This window comes from Prionailurus viverrinus, chromosome X, assembly GCF_022837055.1.
Source record: "Prionailurus viverrinus isolate Anna chromosome X, UM_Priviv_1.0, whole genome shotgun sequence".
Taxonomy (NCBI): domain Eukaryota; kingdom Metazoa; phylum Chordata; class Mammalia; order Carnivora; family Felidae; genus Prionailurus; species Prionailurus viverrinus.
The window spans coordinates 82,230,157-82,256,154 of NC_062579.1; positions in this window are offsets into that span (position 1 = coordinate 82,230,157).

Here is a 25,998-nt window from a genome sequence, read left to right on the forward strand (position 1 = left end):
CATGCTGTTCTGCCATCTTGGATCCTCCTCTCTGATTTTCTTTTTTTTAATGTTTATTTATTTATTTTGAGAAAGAGTGAGTGAGCAGGGAGGTGCAGAGACAGGGAGAAAGAGAGAATCCCAAGCAGACAGCATGCTGTCAGCACAGAACCTGATGTGGGGCTCAAACCCAGAAACTGTGAGATCATGACCTGAGCTGAAACCAAGAGTCAGATGTTTAACCATCTGAATCACCCAGGCACCCCTAATTGATTTTCATTTGGTGAACCATCCTTAGATACCAGGGACAAATCCCACTTGGTCATGGTGTATGACCCTTTTAATGTGATGTTGACTTTTGTTTGCTAGTATATTGTTGAGGATTTTTGCATCTATCTTAATCAAGGCTATTGGCTTGTAGTCTTCTTGTGGTGTCTTTGTCTGGCTTTGGTATCAGGATAATTCTGGTATCACAAAATGTATAAGAAATGTTCCCTCCTGTTCAATTTTTTGGAAGAGTTTGAGAAGGGTTGGGAATAATTCTTCTTTAAATATTTTATAGAATTAACTCATGAAGCCATCTAGTCCTGGGCTTTTCTTTGTTAGGAGGGGCTTTAAAAAATTTAAGTCTATTTATTTATTTTGAGAAAGGCAGAGACAGTGTGGGTGGGTGAGGGCAGAGAGAGGGGGAGACAGAGAATCCCAAGGAGACTCCACACTGCCAGTGCAGAGCCTGACATGGGGCTAGAACCCATGAACTGTGAGATCATGACCTGAACTGAAATCAAGAGTTGGACACATAACCGATTGATCTACCCAGGCATCCCTGTTAGGAGGCTTTTGATTATTGATTTAATCTCCATACTAGTTATAGGTTTGTTGAGACTTTCTATTTCTTCAAGATTCAGTCTGGTACAATGTATTTTTCCAGGAATTTCTCCATTTCTTTAGGGTTATCCAGTTTGTTGGCATATAATTATACATAGTGGTCTCTTATGATACTTTTTATTTCATCAGTTTTAATGAATCTTTTTTCACTTATGATTTTATTTGAGTTTTCTTTCTTTTTCGTTTTCATTTTCTTTTAATTTTATTTTTTATTTTTTAAAATCTACATCCAAAGTAGTTAGCATATAGTGCAACAATGATTTCAGGAGTAGATTCCTTAGTGCCCCTTACCCATTTAGCCCATCCCCCCTCCCACAATCCCTCCATTAACACTGTTTGTTCTCCATATTTATGAGTCTCTTTTGTTTCGTTCCCCTCCCTGTTTTTATATTATTTTTGTTTCCCTTCCCTTATGTTCATCTGTTTTGTCTCTTAAAGTCCTCATATGAGTGAAGTCATATGATTTTTGTCTTTCTCTGACTAATTTCACTTAGCATAATACCCTCTAGTTCCATCCACAGAGTTGCAAATGGTAAGTGGTGTTTGGAAAACTGGACAGAGACATGCAGAAGAATGAACCTGGACCACTTTCTTACACCGTACACAAAAATAAACTCAAAATGGATGAAAGACCTAAATGTAAGACAGGAAGCCATCAAAATCCTCGAGGAGAAAGCAGACAAAAACCTCTTTGATCTTGGCCACAGCAACTTCTTTCTTTTTCTTAGTCTAGCTATGAGTATGTGAGTTTTGTTTACCTTTTCAACTAACTCAGTTTTCTTGACTTTTTCTTTTTTTTCTAATTTCTATTTCTTTTATCCTCTGCTCTAACCTATTATTTTCTTTCTTATGCTAACTTTGGGCTTAGTTTGTTATTCTTTTTCTAGTTCCTTGAGGGGTAAAGTTGTTATTTATTGAGATCTTCCTTCTATTTTAATGTAGGCATTCATCACTATGAAGATCATCATTTAATACTGCTTCTTCTATATCAAATACATTTCAATATGTTGTATTTTCATTTTCATTTGTCTCAAGGTATTTTCTAATTTCTCTTTTGTTCTTCTTTAACCAAATAGTTGTTCAAGAGTGTGTTGTTTAATTTATAAAGATTTGTGATTCCTCTGGTGTTCCTTTTGCTATTGATTTCCAGTTTTATCCCATTGTTATAAAAAAAGATATTTGATATGATTTCAATTTTCTGAAATTTCTTAAGATTTGTTTGTGACCTAGTTATCTATCCTGGAGAAAGAACCATGTCTTTATGGACTGAGCTCATACAGGAGAAAACATCCACAGCACATCCCAGCCAGAGATTCTAGAAGCTTCCACCAACTCTTAATCCTCAGGTAAAAGCAGGGAGCTATGGTTTTTGTCTGCTTGCTCTGTGATGAGGGGACAGAATGGAGGAGATATGGTGTCTACCAGCCCAGTATGGTGCCTCCATTCTCCCATGGGAGGCTACTTATACCAGACCATCAGAGCTCCAAGACTAGAAAGATGAAATCAGTCCTCTGGGAATCCCTCTTAGAAAAGTTGGGATGTTGGACATCTGAACTAATCCCTTCCCTACCTTGGGTGAAACTGGGAGCTGGGTTTCTTCCTAATTGTATCATGCTTCATTGGGGGCAGAAATTCTGGTGAAAGGATGTCTTGAATCTCTCTACCAGCTTCAGTGAATGTGGTTTCATATTCACCCAAGATGCAGGAGACTTTCAATTAGATTTTTGTTTGTCACAAAGATAATTTTTTCATGAACTGTTACTGAATCAGTGTGTTTGTGAAGGAGTAGGATGGTCCAGGGCTTCCTAATCTACCATCTTGCTGACTTCACTTTCTAGAGAAAATTTGTCCTTATCTATAATCAAATTACAGTTTTGAACCTCTCAACTTTGCTTTTAGTCAATAGAGAATGCTCGCAAGTGGTTCCTTTCATCATGTTCTAAATCACCTACCACAGTCTCCTATTTATCTTTCTTTTCTTTCTTATCTACCATTCAACCTTCATTCCACTTTTATCTCCTTACATATTTCCCTCTTTCTTTCTCCCTCCCTCATTCCTTCTCTTTCTCTGTTTCTTCCTTCCTTTGGCATTCTTTCTACCTTTCTTTTCTGTGATGATAGACATTTTGTTATGTCAGTGAACAACACAGACAAAGTTCTTCCTTTATAAAGTTTAAATACTCTATTGTAATAACATATAAGAAGCTACTAATTGGTGAATAATGAGGAATCTTGAATTATCCTATCAGCAAATAACATATTATGTTATGCCTCATTTGTTGTGAGTTCACACAGCTCTGTCTACATAATTGTGTTAAAAAGTGTTGAGTGATTTCAATGATGGAATTCTTCAATTTAGGTATGAAAACTTTCCTTTTCCCTTAAAGGCATGTTTTTCCAATCAAATTACCTAAGTAGCTGTTTCAACTCTTTGTCTTTGCCTATGTAACAATCACTAAATATTTTTTTTTTCTTTTTGAAGTTATCTAATTAGTTGAATGTGTGAGTAACACCCTTCTCATTCATCCAAGATAAAAAAACTCACTCCAACCTTTGGTCTCTTTTCCATTGCTCACCTCTAATCAGTTCCGCTCCATAATAGTACTGAGATCCATTTCCTCTTTACTATTTATTATATTTCTGAAATACTTTGCTAACTGATCTCCCTGCCTCTGAATACTGAGACCACTCTCATTACAACTGTCATACTGATCAATATAAAGTACAACTCCAAGTGTGTCACTCCAAACATGAAATCTTCTGGTAGCTCCCCATTACCTACTGCATGCAGTCCAAACCCCTCAGACTGGCAATCACAATCCTTCACAATATAGTTCTAATGAAATTAATTAAAATAATTTCTCAATCCTTTAAAATCCCAAGTGTTTGACAATATCTTACAATATTTGCCTCTTTCCAATTTTTAATAAAACATTTCACTGTGATTTTATATCATTTACAATATTTTATGTGTGTAAAATAATTGTGCTTTTATCATAATTGCCAAGTATAATAATTATAAAAATCTGCCTTCACAGATTTGAAACTCATACTCAGTCCATAGAATCTACAAAAAATATTGAAAGAGTGAATGGATAGAAGACTGACTGAATTTTCCCCAGAATATGAGCTGAATACCAAGAGGAATAATAAATACTGGAAAGCTCTGGGAAATTCTCAACTGAAAAATGCCTTTAAGTACAAAGTGTAAATATTTAAGAAATATAAAAATTGATCCATGAAGAATAATTTTATTTGTGGAAAGAAACACTTGAATCTAGTAAAACAAAACAAAACAAAAACAAATAAAATACAGGATAGCTAATCTTATGGTTATCTAAGAGGAGAACCAAACCTCATGAATCCCTCTTTCCTTCACTCCTTTATATTCTATCCATGAAGTATCTTGTATCATGTCCCTTTTTATGCACTCCCACTACCTGGGTCCAGAATTTTATATTCTTTTATCTGTACCATTGAAAATTGCCTATTGTTCTCACTACATCCAGTTTACTAAAGTTTGCAAATGCCTTTTTTAACATTTTTTAAAGTAATCTATATACCAATGCAGGGCTCAAACTCACAACCCCAAGATCAAGAGTCACATGCTCTACTAACTGAGACAACCAAGCACCCCTAAACTTTACAAATGCTTTTAAAGTAGCTGAAATGGCAATCATTTCTGTAATTAAAACCTTTGCCTACTTCCCATCACCTACCTAGATAAAGTCTAACTTTTTGATAAAGATATTCAAAGCATTTCACAGTCTATTTGCAATGATCTTTTTTGATATTTCTGGCTGCATGCCCATCATCTTCTGAATAGGTTTTCTATATTTAGAAAAATGTCAATGTAATTAGGCTTACTCTTTAACTTTATATATCAGAACTCAAATTTCTAGCCTCCCTTGCAGCTAGGAAGCAGGCATTTAAATTAGGATCAGCCAACAAGGCACACTCACGTGAGACATAGATTTGCAAGTGACTAACACGAAGGAGTTGGCTCTATGTAAAGCTGTCACTTTGCTGGCACAAGAGGCATTCAAATTTCAAGAGCAACAGTAACACATAGGTGGCATTGGCACCAGCAGCACTAACAGTTGCACTCAAGTTGAGTTTCTAGCACTTAGTGTTTGGCGGTGGCAGAGACAGCAATTTCCTATTCATCAGACCAGTTCTATGGCACAGTTTTGGGTATCATTCCTGGAAACTCAGCCTTATCCCTGTTTATTCAGCCCTCCCAATGATACTGTGAGCCATCTAATATCTGTTAATAAATGTCTTTACTGCTTTAGAGTGGGTATTGTGGTTTGCAGATAAGAACTCTAACTGATACACTCTTTGTTGGGCCTTATTTTTATTTTTATCAATTCCTATCAGGTGTCCTGCCCTGCCAGATTACTTACTGATGGGTTCATGCCTTTCCTCCTATGCTTCTCTCTTCTTAACATACACTCTATTCTCTCCACTTTCTCAACCCTAGTTAATTATTATTACTCTTCAAATTCTGGCATTAAAACTTTTAGTATATCTTCCAGGACCCTCTTTCACCATCTTAATTTACGTCACCATAGAGCTCATGGTCTTCTTTAGCATTTCAAAATTGGCTATCATCCATTGAAGTTTATATTCTGAAGCTGTCCTTGAAGACATAGCACTTGGCTCATAGTTACCCAAAAAGTTCATCCAACAACTTGACTTCATTGTTTCACCAGGAATCTTTTTCTTTAATTAAATGTATTTTTATTATAAAAGTAATATATAAAAATATATCTATCCTCATTGTAAAAAATTCAAACACAAGAAAGACAAAGAAATCATTTATAGAGAATAAATGGCCCAAGATGGCAATGTAGGAGGACCCTGAGTTCACCTCTGACCACAGATATACCAAATCTACACCTACATAAGGAACATTTCTTCCTAAAGAACTGAGGGCTGATTGAACAGCTCTGCACAACATTTAGAGGGACTGCATAGAATAAGGGTAAAGGAGACAAAGACATGGTAATAATGGGAACTCCACCCCCAAAGTAGTGAACTGCCTTAGGGAGGGATATCACTGAGGGGTCTGTATGCAGGCTTGCCTGTCTTGGGGCATTAGAAGGGAAACTAGAGTATCAGTGAAGAAAATACATTTGCTAACCTTAATTCATCCACCAAAATGGGTGGGGAACTGCTGGAACTCTATCTGGAGTTGAAGATACCAGTGAGCATCATTTTTTACATTCCCCCTTCACCTTAATATGGACTGGAGCAGGGTCTAGGTGCTTTGGCCAAACTGCTACAGCTGTCCTAGAAAGCCCCAGGCCCCTAGCCCACACCAATTCCAGCTGTACCCTCAACACAGCCCTGGCATGGCTCACTCCAGGAACCCCCCCAACCTGTGCCAAACCCAGTTATCTTTCCAAGGCATAGTGCACCCCAGGACCCCCTGACCTGCACTCATTCACCTCCAGCCATCCTGCTGGGGTAACCCCAACATGGTGTGTCATGGTATCCTTCTTTGTGTACCTGCTCCAGATCCAGCCATCCTGTTGGGACAGCCCTGACATGGAGAGCTTCAGGGTCCCAGTCTGCACCCACTGCAACTCCAGCCATCCAGCTGGGGTGATCCTGGTATGGCATGCCTGCTCCAGTTCCAGCTGTCCTATCAAGGTGATCCAGGACTTCCCAGCCCATATTTGTCCCAGCTGTAATTGTTCTACTAAGGTGGTCCTGATGCAGCATGCCTCAGGCTCCCCGACATCCTGTGCTGGCTCCAAATCCAGATAGCCTGCCAAAGCCATCAGGCATACAGAGTCTACACAGGGGATACTGCTACACAAGGCCACTTTCTCAAAGATGAGAGAGTTAGCTCTTCCTCTTAATTCATAGAAGCAAAATAAGTAAAAAAAGTGAGAAGATAGAGAAATCTTTCCCAAGTGCAAGAATAAGATAAAACCCCAGGAAAATAGCCTAATGAAATGGAAAGAAGTAATTTACCTGATAAAGAATTCAAAGTAATGGTCATAAAGATTCTCACTGAACTCAGGAGAATTAATGGAGGAAAACAGTGAGAATTTCAACAAAGAGAAAATACAAAAAAAAGCCAATCAGTGCTGAAGAATACAATAATTGAAATGAAAAACACACTAGAGGGAATCAATAGCAGATTAGATAATACAGAAGAATAGATCAGCAATCTGAAAGACAGAATAGTGGAAATCACCCAATCAAAACAGCAAAAAGGGGAAAAAAATAATGAAGATAGTTTAAGGGACCTCTAGGGCAACGTTAAGCATATTAACAGTATATTATAGAGATATAAGAAGGAGAGGGGGCAAAAAACTTATTTTAAGAAATAATGATGAAAAACTTCCCTAACCTGAGTCCCTGATGATCTTCCAAAAAATGCCCTTTTTGTTTACGTTCATTACAGCCAGTTTTTCTTGCTGGAAATAAAGAACATTAACTGATATACCTTTCTTGGATGACCATGCCAACTTTCCTTATTTTCTTCTCCCCAGAGATTCATCCTCATGAAGATACTGGCATATAAATTCATGTCTGATGATACTCTCTGCCTTTTATTGGTCATTGCTGTTGCATAGGCAAAACTATATATTTTATAACTAGAAAAGGTCCTAAATATCATCTTGTGTTTGATTCTCTTATTTTAAAGAAAGGAGGCTGAAACCTAGAGACATGTTGAGTATCCAGGTCTCTAGAATCCTGGTCTCTTGATTGCTAGTCTGTATCATTATGTCACTCTACCTTTCTATGGACTCATTGAAGAAGTCCTAATTAAATAGCTCCAAGATGTTTTTTAAATTTAAAAGTAAGCTTAATTTACCTACCTTTCATTTTGTCTTGGAAGGTAAGATAAAGTAAGTCTTCTTCCAGAAAATGCATTTTTCCTTTTAAATTTGCAATGCACTTTGTACTTCAGAAAAAAATTAATAAAAAAGAATATAGCAAATTGGACAATTAGTCATATTACCACCACTAAAAATTAATGACTGTTTCCCTTTTGTGATATTTACCTGTGATCTTTTGTCTTCTTTAAATATATGGAAAGTTACATAGAAATTAAAATTTCCTTTAAGAACCACCTCCCCTTCTATTGCATTTATTTACCTGCCAAGGGGAAACCATCAAAATTTGGTACATTTCTTTATAGTTCTTGTTCTATGCATACATATTCTATCTATAACTAATATATGATACTGTGTTATTATGTATATTTTTAAATTTATGTAAATGATATGAAGCATATTATTTTATATCTTCCTAATTTAACTTAATGTTGTATATTTGAGACCTATCCACACTGATATAGCTCTAGTTTATTCTTCTTAATTGCTAAATTCTGTCTTATCCTTAAAATACGTCTTAGTTCATTCTCTTTAGTTGCTAAATTCTGTCCCTAGAAATAACCTGAGGCAAAGGTTTTGCACTAAGACTATTGGAAAGAAAATCTCAAGACATGAAGAACAAGGAAAAGGAAAGCAAAAGAGAAGGAAAAAGAAGAAAGAATTTATTTGCTGGTTCTTTTCCATATCCTGTCTTTTGTAGATCTGCATTTGTTCTTAAACATGTTATCTCTATGGCCTTCTATACAAATAATTCCACATTTTGTCATCTGGATTTCCCAGCAGGTACTGGAGAAGCCAGATCCAATTCCCCACTGCATTCAAATTCATATGAATCCAAAAGTGGTGGCAAAAGCCAGAACCTCCATGAATCCAGTTGGATCATGCCCGGGTATTGAAGTTGCTATAGTTCTTACCTCAGGAGGTACAATGAGGGTCATGCCATCACTTAGCCAGGTTTTCAATTGAGCAAATGACTGAAATCCCAGAAGGTAGGTGAAGATTAAGTGCATCTGATGTAATGCATAATTTGGGCCCTATGTTTCATCATATGACAAAATCACATTTCATTTATACCTCCTTCTATTGATAGACATTTTACCACACAAAAGTTTGAAATCTTGATGTACTTATATTTACTAATCTTATACCCTGTGGTAATAAAAAAAGCTCTGCTAAATTTCCCTCTAATAGTTTTAGATTGTTTTCACTTTAAGTCTAATTCACCTGGAATTTATTTTTTATATTGATGAAAATGTTCCCATTTAAAAATATAAAAATAGAATCACTTGGTACATGTTAAACTTGCTTTTATGCCACTCAGAATGTATTTGAAATCTTTTCATAATGGTACAAAGAATTCCAACTTTATCACTTCACTTGTTGCAAGGCAGTCATAATGTAACTATGCCATGGTATATTTAGTCACTCTGTTGTTGAGAAACATTTTGATTTTGCCTGTTTTTCCCCCACAGTTTCAGTGTTACAATGAACATCCTTATACATGCCTGCTGTGTATGTGTATGAGTATTTTTCTATTGAGAAATAAGACTGCTGGCTTATTGGATGTTCACATTTTATTTCTTTATTGTTTGTTTGTTTTTAGTTTTTATTTAAATTCCAGTTAGTTAACGTGCAATGTAATATTAGTTTCAGCTTTACAATTCAGTGATTCAACACTTACATACAATACCCAGTGCTCATCACAAGTGCACTCCTTAATACCGATCATCTATCTAACCCATCCTCCTACCCACCTTCCCTCTGGTAACCATCAGTGTGTTCTCTATAATTAAGAGTGTGTTTCTTGGTTTGCCTCCATCGCTCTCTTTTTCCCTATGCTCATTTGTTTTGTTTCTTAAATTCCACATATTAGTGAAATCATACAGTGTTTGCCTTTCTCTGACTGACTTATTTCACTTAGCAGAATACACTCTAGCTCCCTCCATGTCCTTGCAAATGTCAAAATTTCATTCTTTTTGATGGCTGAGTAATATTCATATATATATATGAGTTCATGAAGGAATGCTGAATGTTTTATATCCTTTCATCACTCAATGGACACTTGGACTGTTTCCATAATTTGGCTATTGTAAATAATGCTGCTGTAAACATTGAAGTGCATATATACCTTCAAATTAGTATTTTTATACTCTTTGGGTAATATCTAGTAGTGCAATTGCCAGATCATAGTGTAGTTCTATTTTTAACTTTTTGAAGAACTCCATACTGTTTTTCACATTGGCTGCACCAGATTGCATTCCCACCAACAGTGTAAGAGGGTTCCCCTTTTTCCACATCCTCACCAACACCTATTGTTTCTTGTATTGTTGATTTTAGCCATTTTACTCAATACCATGCTGTCTTGATTAAATAAAACTTCAGCTCTTCAAAAGACAAATAAGTTTAAAAATAAACTTTCAACAGGGAGAAATTATTCATAATCCACATATCTTATGAAAGACTTGTATCCAGAATATGTCAAGAGCACTAACAACTCAAAATTCATTCAATACTCCTTCATGAACTCCAAATTCATAAATTCTTGCAACCACAACCACAAACAAATATAGAACCTTTACAATATCCTAAAAAATTCCTTCATGCTTTGCCTTTTCACTCAGTCTCTCCCTCTAACCTCTGGCAACCACTGGTCTGTTCTCTGTCCCAAATGTTTCTTCCTTTTCTGGAATGTCATATAAATAGAATAGACTGACTTCTCTCACTTAGCAGAATGCATTTTGAGATTCATCTGTTATTCTGTGTGTCAATAGTTCTTTTTATTGCCAAGTAATATTTTATTGTATGGATTTACTGCAGTTTGTTTATGTATTCATTCATTGAAGACCATTTGGGTTGTTTCTGGCTTTGCCACTTAAATCTTTGGTATTTCTTCAGTATCTCTCAGCAATGTTTTGTTGTTTTAGTGTAAAGAACTTGCACATTTTTGTTACACTTATTCATAGCTCTTTTATATTTGCTAATGGTATTATAATGGTATTTAAAAAAATTTATTTCCCAGTTTTTGGTTAGTAGTATATAGAAATAAAAGATTTTTGTATATTAGCCTTGATTCCAGCAGCATATTATTTATTTGTTAAATTTAATAGTTTGTAGGTTCTTTAAATTTTCTATGTACAGAATCATATTATGAGAAAATAATGACATTTTTCTTTCTTCCTTTCCAATATTAAACATTCTAATTTTTTCCACATTACAGTATTACACTAAGACCTTTACCAAAATGTTATATTTATAATCTGAGTTTAACTAATACCTCTAGCCTCAGCCCAACAGCACAGGGCTAGTCCTTTTCTTTCCCATTTTTATATATGTACATATTTTTATCTCCCTCTCCCACAATGAGAAGCTTTGCTGTGAATATTATGGATATATTAGTGTATTTACTTATTTGTTCAACCTTACAGTGCACGTACACACACAGAAAGGTTTCAGAATTCCTGGAAAAAATAGCCATATTAAATGAAATTCAAAATTACATAGTAGTTTTTTGTCTTTATTTTTTTAAGATTGTATATTTTAAAGTAATCCATACACCCAGTTGGGGCTCCAGCTCACAACCCCGAGATTAAGAGTCGCCTGCTCTATCGACTGAGCTAGCCAGGTGTCCATTAATTTTTTTTGTCTTTAGACTGAAGATATGTACTCAAAGCATTATGTTCAAAAGCTTTATGAATTAGTTGTTCTTTTTCTTCTTTTGTGTGATTATGGTATTAACTTAATAAACAGTTAAGTTCAGTTGTTTCTGTTTGTTTTCTCTTTTATTTGCCATCCTTGCTGATTAATTTTATTTCTGGAATATGTAAAACAACGCAATTCAAAAGTCAAAACTATACAAAAAGTTACCTTCAGAGAAGTCTCACCTTCTTCTCTATCCATTCTACCCAGTTTCCACCCACCTCCTGTAGGTAACCAAATTTCATTAGTTTCTGTTTTCATTGTTTCTGTTTTTCTTTTTACAAAACCCAGAATATGTATGTGTGTGTATTCTTATTTTCCCTTTTTTCTCACACAAAAGACAGGATAATATACACACTTGCTTGCACTTTGTTTTAAAATGTTTTTTAACTTAATTTATCCTGGAAAAAAATTATCCAGGAAATCACTCTTTATAAGTTTATAGAGATTTTTTTGCATTTAGAGATTTTTTTTTTGCATTCTTTTTTATAGCTTCATAATACTCTATTGTGAAGATGTACTATACTTTATTGAATCAATTTCCTTTTTATGGGCATTTGGTTGCTTCCAATATTTTACATTTATAATTAATACCTCCAAAAAGAACTGTGTTGAATTTATTTTTATTTTTTGCATCAGAGTAAGTTTCTACAAGTGGACTTGCTGAGTAAAAAGCAATGTAATTTTGTTAAATAATATGAAATCCTTCACCACACCATAGAAGTTATTCCCTTTTCTACTCAACCCAGGAAGGTATTAGAGTGACTTTTGTGAACAGCCTCTTCAAGAGTGTTTCATTAAGCCTTTGAACTTTTGCTAATCAGATGGATCAGAAACGATATCTTGGATTAGTTTTAATTTGCATTTCTTTTATTATGAGTAAAATGTAACATCTTTTCATAGCTTCAAAGACCATTCCTATCACTTAAAATTATATGTTCATATCTTTTACCTGTTTTTTTTTATTGAGTTTTGGTATTTTTTCTTCTAGTTTATGAGTTCTTTATATAGAAGAGATACTACGATATATGCTGAAAATATTTCTCTTAGTTTGTAATTTGTCTTTTGAGTTTTCTTATGTTGTGCATTTAAAAAATATGGTTAAATTTGTTCATCTTTTCCTTTATTGCATCTGGATTTTGAGTCATGTAGTAAGTCTTTTCCTACATTCAACTTAAATAATTTCACTTTTTTACATAGAATTTCTCATCTGCTGGATTTTATTCTTCTCTATGTTGTGAGGTATGGATCCAATTTTTTCTTTTTCAAATGAGCATCTATTTCTCCCAACACTATTGAATAAAAAAATCCATCTTTGTCCCTGAGACTTGAAATGCCACCTTTATCATATACAAATTTTCATATGAATTTATCTATTTCTGAACTTTTATTCTATTCTATTGACCTGTCTCTCCATTATTTTTACATAAGTTAGTGCTGGCATGAAAGATTTGATTTTTATATGTCAATATTATAGCTACCTCTTTTCTGCACTCTCTGCTTAGCTGCATTCATTTATTAATTTTTATCTCTTAGGATTTTTATGTAGATGTTATTTCTGCAAATAATGACGTTTTCCCTCTAAGAGTGTTTCATAATCATTTCCCTCTTCTTTGCCAAACTTTGTACTTTTCACTGCTTTTCACTCTCATTTCTAGTACTTTGCTGAATAATAGTACTAATGTCCAGCATCCTTGTTTTGTTTTGTTTTTTATTTTAATGAAGAGAGTTTTATTTTTTCCAATTTTTTATTTAAATCCTAGTTGATGAACATACAGTGTAATATTGGTTTCAGGAGTAGAATTTAGTGATTCATCACTTACATATAACACCCACTGTTCAACATAACAAGTGCCCTCCTTAATGCCCATCACCCATTTAGCCCATCTCCCACTCACTTCCCTCCATCAACCTTCATTTTTGTTCTCTATCATTAAGAGTCTCTTATGGTTTGCTTCCTTCTCTCTACTTTTCCCTTCCCAAATGTTCATCTGTTTTGTTTTCTAAATTCCACATATGAGTGAAATCGTATGGTATTTGTCTTTCTTTGACTGACTTATTTCACTTAGCATAATACATTCTAGCTCCCTCCACTTCATTGCAAATGGCAAGGCTTAATTCTTTTTGATGGCTGAGTAATATTCCATTGTGTATATGTACCACCACTTCTTTATCCATTCATCAGTCGATGGACATTTGTGCTCTCTCCATAGCTTGGCTCTTGTTGATAATGCTGCTATAAATATTGGGGTGCATGTACCCTTTCAAATCTGTATTTTTGTATCCTTTGGGTAAATACCTAGTAGTGCAATTGCTGGGGTATAAGGTAGTTCTATTTTTAACTTTTTGAGGAGCATCCATACTGTTTTCCATAGTGGCTATACCAGATTGCATCCCACCAACATTATAAGAGGGTTCCCCTTTCCTTGCATCCTCACCAACATCTGTTGTTTCCTGTGTTGTTAATTTTAGCAACAGGTGCTGTAGCAACAGCAACCATTCTGACAGGTGTAAAGTGGTAGCTCATCGTGGTTTTTTATCTGTATTTCCCTGATGATGAGTGGTGGTATCTTTTCATGTGTCTGTTAGCCATCTGGATGTCTTTTGTGGAAAAAATGTCTATTCATGTCTTCTGCCTAATGGGGAGAGTTTTAATGATTCATAATTAAGTATGATGCTTGATGTAGGTTTCTGGTAAATATCCTTTGTGAAGTTAAGGAAGGTGTAATTAAATTGTCTATAATTTTTTAATGATGTGTGAATGTTGAATTTTATTTATTGCTCTCCCCCACCATTTATTGATTATTTTATGGCATTTTTTCTTCATAATTAGTTAATGTGTAAATTTCATTGTTAGATTTTCTAGAATTTATCTACCCTTTATTAAGATATATTTCACATAACATTTTGTAAGTTTAAGGTACACAACAGAATAATTTGATATATGCGTATAAGGTGATTACCATAGTAAGGTTAACACATCCATCATCACATATAGTTACAATTTTACAATGGGGGTGGAAGGTACTATTCTTTTTAATTTTGGTTTCTATTTGCTAATATTTTATTTGGGATTTTCCCATCTAAATTGAAAAGTGATATTAGTTTAGTGCTATCTTTTTCTCCAGGAACATGAAATGAGAAAAGTAAGCTGATAGTGTCCATCTTTTTCAGTGCTCTGGAACAGTTTGTATAAGATAGAAATTATCTTTCTTGAATGTTTTCCCATAATACCACCTGGGCTTCATGTATTTTGGGGGGAAATATATGTTTGACTACTGTTTAAATTTCTTCTGTATTTGTCTATTCATATTTTCTAATATCTTTCAGGCCAATTGGGGCTATCTTATTCATATTTCCATTTTATCTAGGCTTTAAAATGAACTTATATAAAGTAATAAATGGTATTATTTTATAATTTTATAATTTCATCTGTATTTGTAGTTTTTCTATTTTGATTTGTGATTTATATTATTTGTGTCTTCTCTTATTTTTCTTGATCATGCTTGTCAAAATGTAATTCATTTTATTTAGGATTTGTGCATCTGTGTTCTCAAGTATGTAGAAAACTTGCTAATAGTATGTGAAGCTTCTGAAAGAAGCAACTCACCGGGCTTATAGAGAAAATGATAGAATGGATAAGCAAAAACAGGAACATCCCCCAGTGATAGAGGGGATCATTTAGGATTAGTCAGGGGGCTTGCAAAATAAAAATAAGGGAAAAGTGAGTCAAGCATTTAAGAACAAAGCAAATTCTTTTGGTGCCTGGGTGTCTCAGTCAGTTAAGTGCCAGACTCTAGATCTGGGCTCAGGTCATGATCTCACAGTTCATGAGATTAAGCCCCATATCAGACTCTGCTGACAGCTTGGAGACTGCTTGGGATTCTCTCTCTCCCTCTGTCCCTCTGCCCCTTCCCTGCTCACGCTCTCTCTCTCAAACTAATAAACATTTTTTTTAAAAGAGAGAACAAGATAAATTCTCAGTGAAAACACACTGATTCATATGACTTAATGTCAGAGAGACACAGTGCCACACAAAGAGCAGGTTCTGTTTCTCAGGGAACAGGGGGACAGTGAAGAGCATGAGCTACATAAAAAGGCATTGCTGGGGGAATTAAAGATCGGAGGGTAGGATCCTGGAGATTTGTAAATTAATGGATAAATTGATGGAGGGCAGGATGGAGGGGCAGGGTGTCAGGGAGAGAATGAGAACATAAAAGGTCCATGCAAAAGGAGGTAAGCAATGAGGATTTTGCCAGTGCTCTCCCAGAAAATGAAAAGTAGATGCTAGTGCCATCATAAACTTGTATTTTTTCCATAGCCAGAGTGAAATCAATGATTTGGAGTTGTTGGAGAATAATATTAAAAGTTACCATTTGGTGAAGAATTAACACTGTTCTAAGGTTATACATATATGACTCATTTTGTCCTCATAGCAACTTCATAGTGTAGGTATTATTATTGTCCATATGTTATAAATTAGTAAAATGAGAGATGCCTGGCTGGCTTAGTCAGTGGAGAATGCAGCTCTTGATCTTGGTGTTGTGGGTTTGAGCCCCACGTCGGGTGTAGAGTTTGCTTAAAACAAAAAAAGGAATTAGTAAAATGAGTGAAAATTTAGTGAAATTAAGTAATTTACCCAAGGTCACAAGCTAGTAAAGTTACAGAGCTGGTATTTAAGCCTTTTAGACTCAGGGCGCCTGGGTGGCTCAGTTGATTGAGCAACAGACTCTTGATTTTGGCTCAGGTCATGACCCCAGGGTCATGGGATCGAGCCCTGCACTGGGCTCTGTGCTGAGCATGGAACCTGCTTAAGATTCTCTCTCTCTCTCCCTCTCACTCTGCCCTCCTGCTCCCCACTCTCAAATAAAATAAAATAACAAAAGTCAAGAACAAAAATGCATGTTAGACGTGCATCTGTTTTACCCTATAGTCCATGTGCCGTGCACAGGTCTGCTTCTACTCCTTCTTTGCCTTTTTCTATGAACCCTCTTAGATGCTCAATTTTTACCCTGTAATTTGACATCAATGTCTTAGTAATTTTGTAAAATCCAAAGAATATAAAGAAAGCCATGAATTCTTGACACAGTAGCTTAATTTGGTATAGGTTTCTGGTATAGTGTCTCTATGATCTATGGAGGGGATTCCCAATTTGCTATATTATTTGTCCTGTTCAGACCCCATGCAGCTTAATAAATGGGCAGTAAGAATGAGTGCCATTGGATGCTAAGTGTCAGTGATGAAAAAGGGCCATGTAGGTCTTTTGTGGCTATGACCAATTCCTGATTTCTGATTCTTTAATGTAGATTTATCAAGGTTGTTGTGCAGTGAGTTTGATTTAGAAGTCTTGGGTAATATAGAAATGGGATAAAAATCCTTTTGAAATTAATCTCATTCAAATATCTTTTCAGCAGATTAGGATTCTTGCACAGGAAATTTCCCATTGCATTTTCATTCATAAACATAGAGAAGTTCCATTTCAAGTAGTTGCTACTGCTTGCACAGAAAGGGACGTGTGCAGCTGGAGATTCAGGCCTTTAGTCTTTAACTGTGAGGAACAGCCCAGTAGTACATTCAGGACATGGTATCCATGGCAACTTGCCCAGCAGCTTTTTAACATTTCAACCTATCAAAAGATGATTTCTTTAGTTTTCTTTCAATTTTCTTCCTCTGCTTTTTTTGGTCTATAGTCATCACCATCCTGGTTCACATGGTTTTATTTCTCACTACCCAATAAAAAGGTTGAAAGAGTATATTAGATCGCCACTAGTATTTTTACCAGAGGTAAATACATAAATCTTCATAATCCTGACTCCACTAATGAATGACCTTTGAGCGGGATAACTGAAAATAAACTGAGGGTTGATGGGAGTGGGAGTGAGGGGAAAGTGGATGATGGGCATTGAAGAGAGCACCTGTTGGGACGAGCACTGGGTGTTGTATGGAAACCAATTTGACAATAAATTTCATATTAAAAAATAAATAAATAAAAATAAATAAAAATGAACGGGGTGATAAAGCAAGACTGGACCAAATCTCATCTCTGTACTAGTTAAAGAAAACAAAGTTTGGTAAGCAGATACAATTGAGGCACAGATTTTAAGTTGTGTTCATATGCATATAAACAGTTGTTAGGTACATTGCAGCAAGGTCTTGACTACTTGGACTGCTCAAGGATGGGAGATTGTAATTAATTTACTTTCCTGGTTAACCGAAAGCTAAGCAGAAAACTTTTATATTTCAACCTGTGTTACAAATTCCTCTGAAAGGTGCTAGTTTACTCTCCTGCTTTAGCAATACAGTCTCCTGGCTCTTTCTTCAATGCCAGAGGATCTTCTGTCCCTGAGGCTCATAACTCTGGAAGTCAGTGATCTTTGTTTGGAACCACATATGTAGCTGCAGAGACCAGAGGATGTAGAAGAGAGGGTTCAGTGTGTGCTGATGCCAAAACATACTCTGAAAGTTTCTTTTGTGTTGAAAATAAATCCCTGATATCAGATTTTTTACCTGAGGCAAAAGGTTGTTTATCTGAGGCAGCACAGTACTCTAGTTAATAGCACAAGCTCTGGAGTCAGCTTATTTGGGTTCAGATCTGGGCTCTAATTCCTTACTAACAGTATGATTTTGAGAACGGTCATTAATCTCCCTAAGTCTCAGTGTCCTCATCAGTAAAATGGGGGTAAGCCATCAAACCTACTTTATAAAGTAATTGTGAGGAATAAATGATAGTCCATGTAAACTGTTTAGATCAGTGCTTGCCTGCTACGTAGGAAGTACTCAATAAACATTAGTTATTATTATTTCTCCAAAAGATGAACTGTCAAGGTAGCATATGCTCCATTGAAAAACTCTCATGGCTCCACTCAAGGTAATTTCAATTATACTAAACAATACATTCTGAATGCTTTGCAGTGCTTACCCAGCAAAATTGCCTTAATGTAGTTGGAGTAACTGCACTTGAAAGTAATAAAAATTCATGTCTTTAAAAATATTGTGTATTTCAGATTTTCCACTACTTCAGCTTAGCCCTGCCTCCAGTGACTCACAATAGTGAGATTATTTTGGGCATTGATTTAGCAGTCTGTATGTGTGCCTTCAAATGTGTGCCAACACTGAAAACAATTCAAAAAGAAAAAAGGTAAGTGTTTTTTTTATTCCCTTTGTCTAATTTCCGATTTACAATGGCTAGAAGATGCTTGAGTTTACAGGGGATTTTTTTGTTTGTTTCTCAGGTAGTTGCAGTATGTTTTTGCATTTGCCTTTTTTGCCTTCTATCACCTGAAGTGCATGTTCATTTCCTTAGAAAAATATTGCCTAAAGGCTTAAATTATTTATATAAAATAAATCTACATATATATATATATATATACACTAATATGATTGTTTTGATCTTGCACAATTGTGCCAGTAAGTGAATCTACTAGAGAAAGTAGTATCACTGGAAAACTCACTGGAAAAAGTGATTAGAATTTATTTTAGAGTGGGGACTGCAAAGTCTTGAGAGAAAATTCTAGCTTCAAAACACTAGTATTTGAGGAGATTTGTGTCTCATTGTGTTCTAATCCACCCTTAGGTGGAGTTTCTATGGAATCAGACTAACTCATTTATGCTCTGTCTTTCACACTTAGCTGTTAATCCAGTCTCTCACCTCCACTGCTGCCTCACTCACCACCTATGGCTTTCTTGCTCTTTCTCCCCTAACTGTCCTGTCTGCCTAACTCAATTTTTTGAGGGCTTAACAAATGTGTGTTTTTCTGGATGTGGTCCCTTTGTCCCTTTGTTTCTGCCCGAGAGCATGCACGTGCCTTGATAGTTGTTAAGGTCTCTGTTTACCATTGTGTATGCATGGGTGAGTGACTGTGTGTGTCTTCCACTGAAGAATAAGGGTTTGGGTGTAATAAACTGTCTGCACTCTACAAATGGTCCTTAAACAGGAGGGCAAGAATATGCTTAATCCCTTGTTGCCTTCTCAGTGCTACCTTAAATTTTCTGGCAGGATTCCCACAGAAGGAGGCCCTGACTCTGACAGAAGAGTTTTCCCTCTCTTGTGTTTTGTCCTTTTTGTCTGTTTTGAGAGCAGTGGCCCCTGGTAACTCGCCCTTGAACTCCCCCTTTTCCTACCCATTTCACTCCTCCCTTTTCTAGGCTGTGCCAAAATCTCCACAGCAACATATAAAGGGAAAGAGGGTGGTGTGGGGAGGGGGGCGCACAACCAATCATCGGTTTGGGAAAAATATACAAGTTAATGAAATGTTGGCTCAGATATTGTTCCTGGATCTGTGGATGAATGTGAGTTTTCTATGTACTAAATGGACATATTAGCAGTATCAAGCAATAGCATATTGATAAGAGACCTTTTGATTAAGAAGCAAAATTGCTACCCAACTTAAAGCATGCTTTAAACATTTCAGAAACCAAGTTTGTTTGATTATACTGAAATCTCTCCCAAGGGTGTGTTAAAATTGAACAGAACATGGATTCCTCCAACAGACAGGCTTACCTTTCAGTAACCTGCCATGAATTCCAATCACCCTGTAGAGCCACACAGAAGGCTCTTTTTCCCAACAGAGACCTTTCCCTTAATTATTTGACTAAGAAGATGGAAATCCGGATTCTAGTCCCATTTCTGCCATTGACCTACTCTGTCCCAGCTTCTCCAACCATAAAGGAAAATTCTCTGCTCCTTCCACATACCTTCACATAATAAGTAGGGAATATGGGGGAAAGTATGTGATTTACTTTAGACGGAATAGTTTAGACTTTTATGAGGCTACCATCAAGCAAATCAGAAATAGTTATCTCTTCAAATAATTGACCTCCAGTGGCTTGACATAATGAAGGTGCCTTAAAAACATTAATTAGAAACAAATAACTCTGCTTAATAGATTTATTTGCCATCCATATATCTCCTGTGTTGAAGTGTCTATTTAAACCTTTTGCTAATAGGATCAGTCTTACTCTTAAAAAATAAGCTTTAATTTGGAGTATAATTGACATGGAATATACGGCACATGTTTAAAGTCTGAAATTTGGTAAATTTTGATATATGTATACACCCATGAAACAACACAACCAAGATAATGAACATGTCCACCACTCCCAAGTTTCCCCGTGTCCCTTTGGGTGTTTTAAATGTTTATTTATGTATTTTGAGAGAGAACAAAAGTGGGGGAAGGAGCAGAGAGAGAGAGAGAATCCCAAGCAAGCTCCGAGCTGTCAGCGTGGAGCTTGATGCAAGTCTCTATCTCATGACCCATGAGATCATGACCTGAACCCAAATCAAGAGTCAGGCACTTAACCAACTGAGCCACCCAGGTGCCCCTCCTTGTGCCCGTTTGTAATCCTTCCCCCATGCTCTTCCCCATCCTTCCACATTCACAGGCAACCACTGATCTGCTTTATGCCATGACAGATTAGTTTGCATTTTCTAGAATTTTCTATAAATGAAATCATAGCTTATGTACTCTTTTATGGCTGGCTTCTTTCACTTGGCATAATTTCTTTATAAGATTCATCCAAGTTGTTATGTGTGTCAATAGTTTATTCCTTTTCATTATGAGTAGTATTCAATCATATAATTATGTCTCAATTTGTTTATCCATTTATCTGTTAATGAACATTTGGGTTGTTTCCAGTTGAAGGCTATTACAAATAATGCTGCTATGAACATTCATGTAAGAGTTTTTGTGTAGACATATGTTTTTATTTCTCTTGTGTAGATACATAGGACTAGACTGGCTGGGTCATATGGTAGGTATATATTTATCTTTATAAGAAGCTACCAAACTATTTTCCAAAGGGGTTGTACCATTTTTACATTCCCACCGTCAATGTATGAAAATTTCAGTTGCTCCACATGTTTCCCAACACTTGGTATAGTCCATGTTTTTAATTTTATCCAGTTTAGTACATCCATAGTGGCATCTCAATGTGCTTTTAATTCCTGTCTCCCTGAGACAGGACTTTCATGGGCTTTCTTGACATCCATATACTTCTGTGGTGAAGTGTCTGTTTAAATCTTCTGTCCGTTTCATTTGTTTGGTTGTTTTCTTATTGAGTTTTGAGAGTTATTTGTGTATCTTAGATATAAACCCTTTATCAGATATGTGACTTGGAAATCTTTTCTTTAGGTCTGAGCCTTGTGTTTACATTTTTCTAAGAGTATTTTTGAAGAATAGAAGTTCTTAATTTGGATGAAATCCAGTATTTTCTCTTTTCTCTTGTGGATTATGCTTTTGCTGTTGTATCTAAAATTATTTTGTTATGCCCATCATAGAATCCTTGATTTGAAAGAGTTTCTTAGAGATCATCAGGTGTGTTACTTGTCCTACCAAATGTTCTTAACCTGGAGCCCATAGACACAATAATCTGCTATTAAATTGAACAGTTGGCTCTGCTGGATAAAAGCCCTGATTTATAGCATTTGCTGGTTTTCATGTCTAATTTCAAGTTTCTGGTCTGATGTCACCAAATGTGGAGCTGGAAAGAGATGGCATGATTACATGCCATTATATAGTAATTTGCCAAAAATGTAAAATAGATATAAATAAATAACCTCAAGAACATAGACATTAGTAGAATGCAGTGAAATAATGAGGAAGTGATACGTTTTGAGTGTTTATTAACTTTTATTAATATAATTTTTTGAATTGTGAATTTATATAACTTGTTGATTAACAATAGATGCATTTAACAAACAGCTAAACTGCCTGAAAATTCAGCAGTCATCTCTTTTTTAAATTTTTTTTTTCAACGTTTATTTATTTTTGGGACAGAGAGAGACAGAGCATGAACGGGGGAGGGGCAGAGAGAGAGGGAGACACAGAATCGGAAACAGGCTCCAGGCTCTGAGCCATCAGCCCAGAGCCCGACGCGGGGCTCAAACTCACGGACCGTGAGATCGTGACCTGGCTGAAGTCGGACGCTTAACCGACTGCGCCACCCAGGCGCCCCTAGCAGTCATCTCTTATAGGTCACTTCATGTTAGCTCCAACACACCATTATGTAGGTTTCTTGTGGGATGCATAAGGGGTCCATGGTTAGAGTTTAGGCTTTTTTTAAAAATAGTTTTATTAAGAAAAAGTACATCTTTATTTTTATTAATCTCTAAATGAAATTTTGCATTTCTTTTGATCATGAATGTACTTTGAAACTGTAGGTAGGCCTGCTGTTATATCTTGTATTTAAAACCTTCGTATTGTCATACAAGTGTTTTAAAATTTTGATAGCTAAATTTTGATGAACAGGTTTTCTTTGCAATCCTATGCATTTATTTCATGCATTTAAAAGGGGCTTTATAGGTTTTACCATACACTAAGGGGGTTTACGGCACATACACACAAAAAATGTTGGGAACTCTTCCAAGGGATTCCAGGTAAATGTATAGCATACCTATTTATAAATAGCTTCCACGATGGACAAGCTATAGTCTTCTTGCTTAGATCACTATCAGAAATGTCTACTTTTTTCTTGTTACTTAATACTTTATGTTATAAGGAGTTTGGGAATCATGTAGATATAAGTCCCCAGTTCTGTGTTTATTGATTACACGACTTAAAGAAACTTAATTTGTCTCCCTGTGTCTCACTGTAAAACAGGGGTAATAATGCTTGCTTCAAAGGGTTTTATGATGAGGACAAACTGAGTGACTGCCATGCATTAGGTGATCAATAAATATTTGCTTCTTTTTATTCCAGTGGAAGAGGGGAATCGCTGATACATTCCAGAGTGTCTACTGCCTAATTCATCTTTTTCAGGGTGGGGATATCTCTAAGTCTAAAGAGAATATTTATTCTTACCTGCTTTCAGTACTGATCACTAGAGTCTATAGGAGTCAGCTGTTTTATGTTCACCTCAGCTCGAAGCTGGGGACCAGGAGGATTTCTGGGGAGAGGATGCTGGATTCTGGTTATCCAGCTTTGAATGTTATGCTAATTTAATATGCTTTTGACTCTAGACCTTCACCAACTCTGGTCAAGATTCTGAGTGTCAAACATTACCTCACTCAAATACATAGTCCCCTCTTTAACTAAGCCCTGAGGGAAGGCCACAGCTTCCAGAACACTGATGTAGTGACTTTCAGTCTTTCTCAGTCTGTGGACCTCTTCCAGTGGTAAAAGTTCTGTGGATCACCTGCGCCTCCAACTCTCCCTTGCCACAGGCAAAACAAAACAAAACAAAACAAAGCAAAACAAATCCCAAAAAAACAAAACTGAAACTCCTTAAAACTAATGGGAAGCTTGGCACTACTTTAAATGAGACACAAATGAGATGATGTCTGGTTTAAATATCATAAGTGAATGGCGTATTCATGCCAGAAATCAAAGTATAGGCCTTGCCATGCTGCAAATGTGAGCTTTACAAAAGATCAGTCTATGGACCTGCTCAGGATAACCTTTGGAAACCACTGGCAGTCCCATTTGGATACTCCATTTTGGGAAGTGCTACTTTCCAAGAGTACTTCATGCTCATTTGATAATACAGTAAATTCACTTAAAACTTTCTTCTCTTTGTTTTTTGGTAGAGAGACAGCAGGAAATGGTGGAACGAGTACTGAATTTTCAATCAGACGGATCTGAATTTGAACCTTTTCTGTGCTAATAACTAGCTGTGGTTAATGTCGATAAGTTTTCTCAGCTTCTGTGAGTTTCAGTTGTGTCCTCTGCATAATGAATATATGTATTCCATAATGTTGTTGTGTAGGTAACTAAAATAATGTGTTTTATGTGCCCAGGACATAACACATAGCTAGCTCTCTAATTCACTTATTTTCTTCCTCTTTTTGGCCACCAAACTAAAATAGAATAAACCAAGAAGAAGCCAACACCGTGCCAGTGTCACACATAAATTTTAGAGGAAGAATGTGTCCAATAATGGGATCTCCAGGCTCTTTTATTGCATCAATCCCTTCTGTCTTGAGCCCGGACTTCATAGTACTTTACTGAAACCCCTGTCTTGGTAAACAGTTTCCATATCTTCTACTTCTTATTTTTCTGACATAACTACTTTGCTAAACCCTAGTTTTGGATCATTCTAAATACCTGCTTCTCAACTTCTACAACCAATAATACCGAGTCTGCTAAAGAAAACCACACAAGCTGTGCACATTGGGATTGCAGCAAATTTGTTTTTTTCCAGTTTGACTCTGGTCACTACCTTTGTTCAAACCTCATAGTGACAAATCCAAAACTTCCTTCCCCACCATCTCCCCACTCTCTTTAGAAGCTTATTTTAACTCTTATTTCACATAGAAAATTAAGCTGATTATGGATGGACTCTTTAAATTCCCCCCACCTAAACATTATCTTTATCTGTGTCCATTCTCCTTTCCTTCCCTCTGGTCTCAGAAGGAAGTTTTCCTTCTTCTGTCCTTCTCCTTAATATCTCCACCTGGCTTTATTGCCTATCTCTTAATATTTCTTCAAGAACTTCATTTTGTCAGCTGTTCTCTCTCTTCTTTGTATCTTTAATATATCTTATCCCTTTCCATCAACATATAAACAAGGCCAAGTTGCTATCATACTCAAAATTCAGTAACCCTCTCTGCATCCTATGTCCCCCTCAACTTCCACCCTCTCTTCCCTTTTCTTCTTTCACAAACTTCTTAAAAAATGACCCACACCACTCTTTCCGATTCCTTTCTAATTTCCCATTCTCTTATCAGACCATTATAAACTGCTCTTTACTCCTAAATCTCCATGGAAACTGCTCTCCTAAAGGATACAAATGATCTCCTAATAGCCAGAGCTAAAAGATTCTTTTCTCTTTCTCATATTACCTGATCACTCTGGGTGAATTTTGGCACCGTTTTAAGATTCCCTTCTTTTTTTTTTAATGTTTTTATTTATTTTTGAGAGACAGAGAGAGAGAGAGAGAAGAGAAGAGAAGAGAAGAGAAGAGAGAGAAGGAGACACAGAATCCGAAGCAGGCTCCAGGCTCTGAACACAGAGCCCCACACGGGGCTTAAACTCATGAACCTCGAAATCATGACCTGAGCTGAAGTTGGATGCTTAACCGACTGAGCCACCCAGGCACCCTTAAGATTCCCTTCTTGAAACTCTGCTACTTTGACTCCTGATAAATTACTTTTAATCTCACCTCTTGGGCTCCTTTACTGGCTTCTCTTTCTTGGTCTGTTGCTTTAATGATAGTTTTTTTTTTTTCTAAAGCATCCTCTGTGGCCCCCTTATCTTCTTTATGTAATACCTGAGCAATTCATCTTCATGTTTGTAGCTACCACCCATAAAATTGTTAAATCTCTATCACCATCCAGTTCTCCCCACTGTTTCAACTCCCTCTTGGTCTTCTCTAGTTGGATGTTCCACAGATACCTCAAAGGTAACTCAAAGGTTAATAAATGAACTCATCGTACCCCTAGACCTATTTCTCCTCCAATATTTCTTATCTTAGAGAATGACAACACTTACCAAATCTTAAACCTAGGTTTTGTCTTAGATGTCTCTTTCTTCCTCACTTTCAATCCACATTGTGCCAATCATAGGCTGGTTTTCCCTTGGATCCATTCTTCACCTTTCTTTGCTCTGCTATTTTTGCAGAGGGATTGATCCTGTAGACTGTT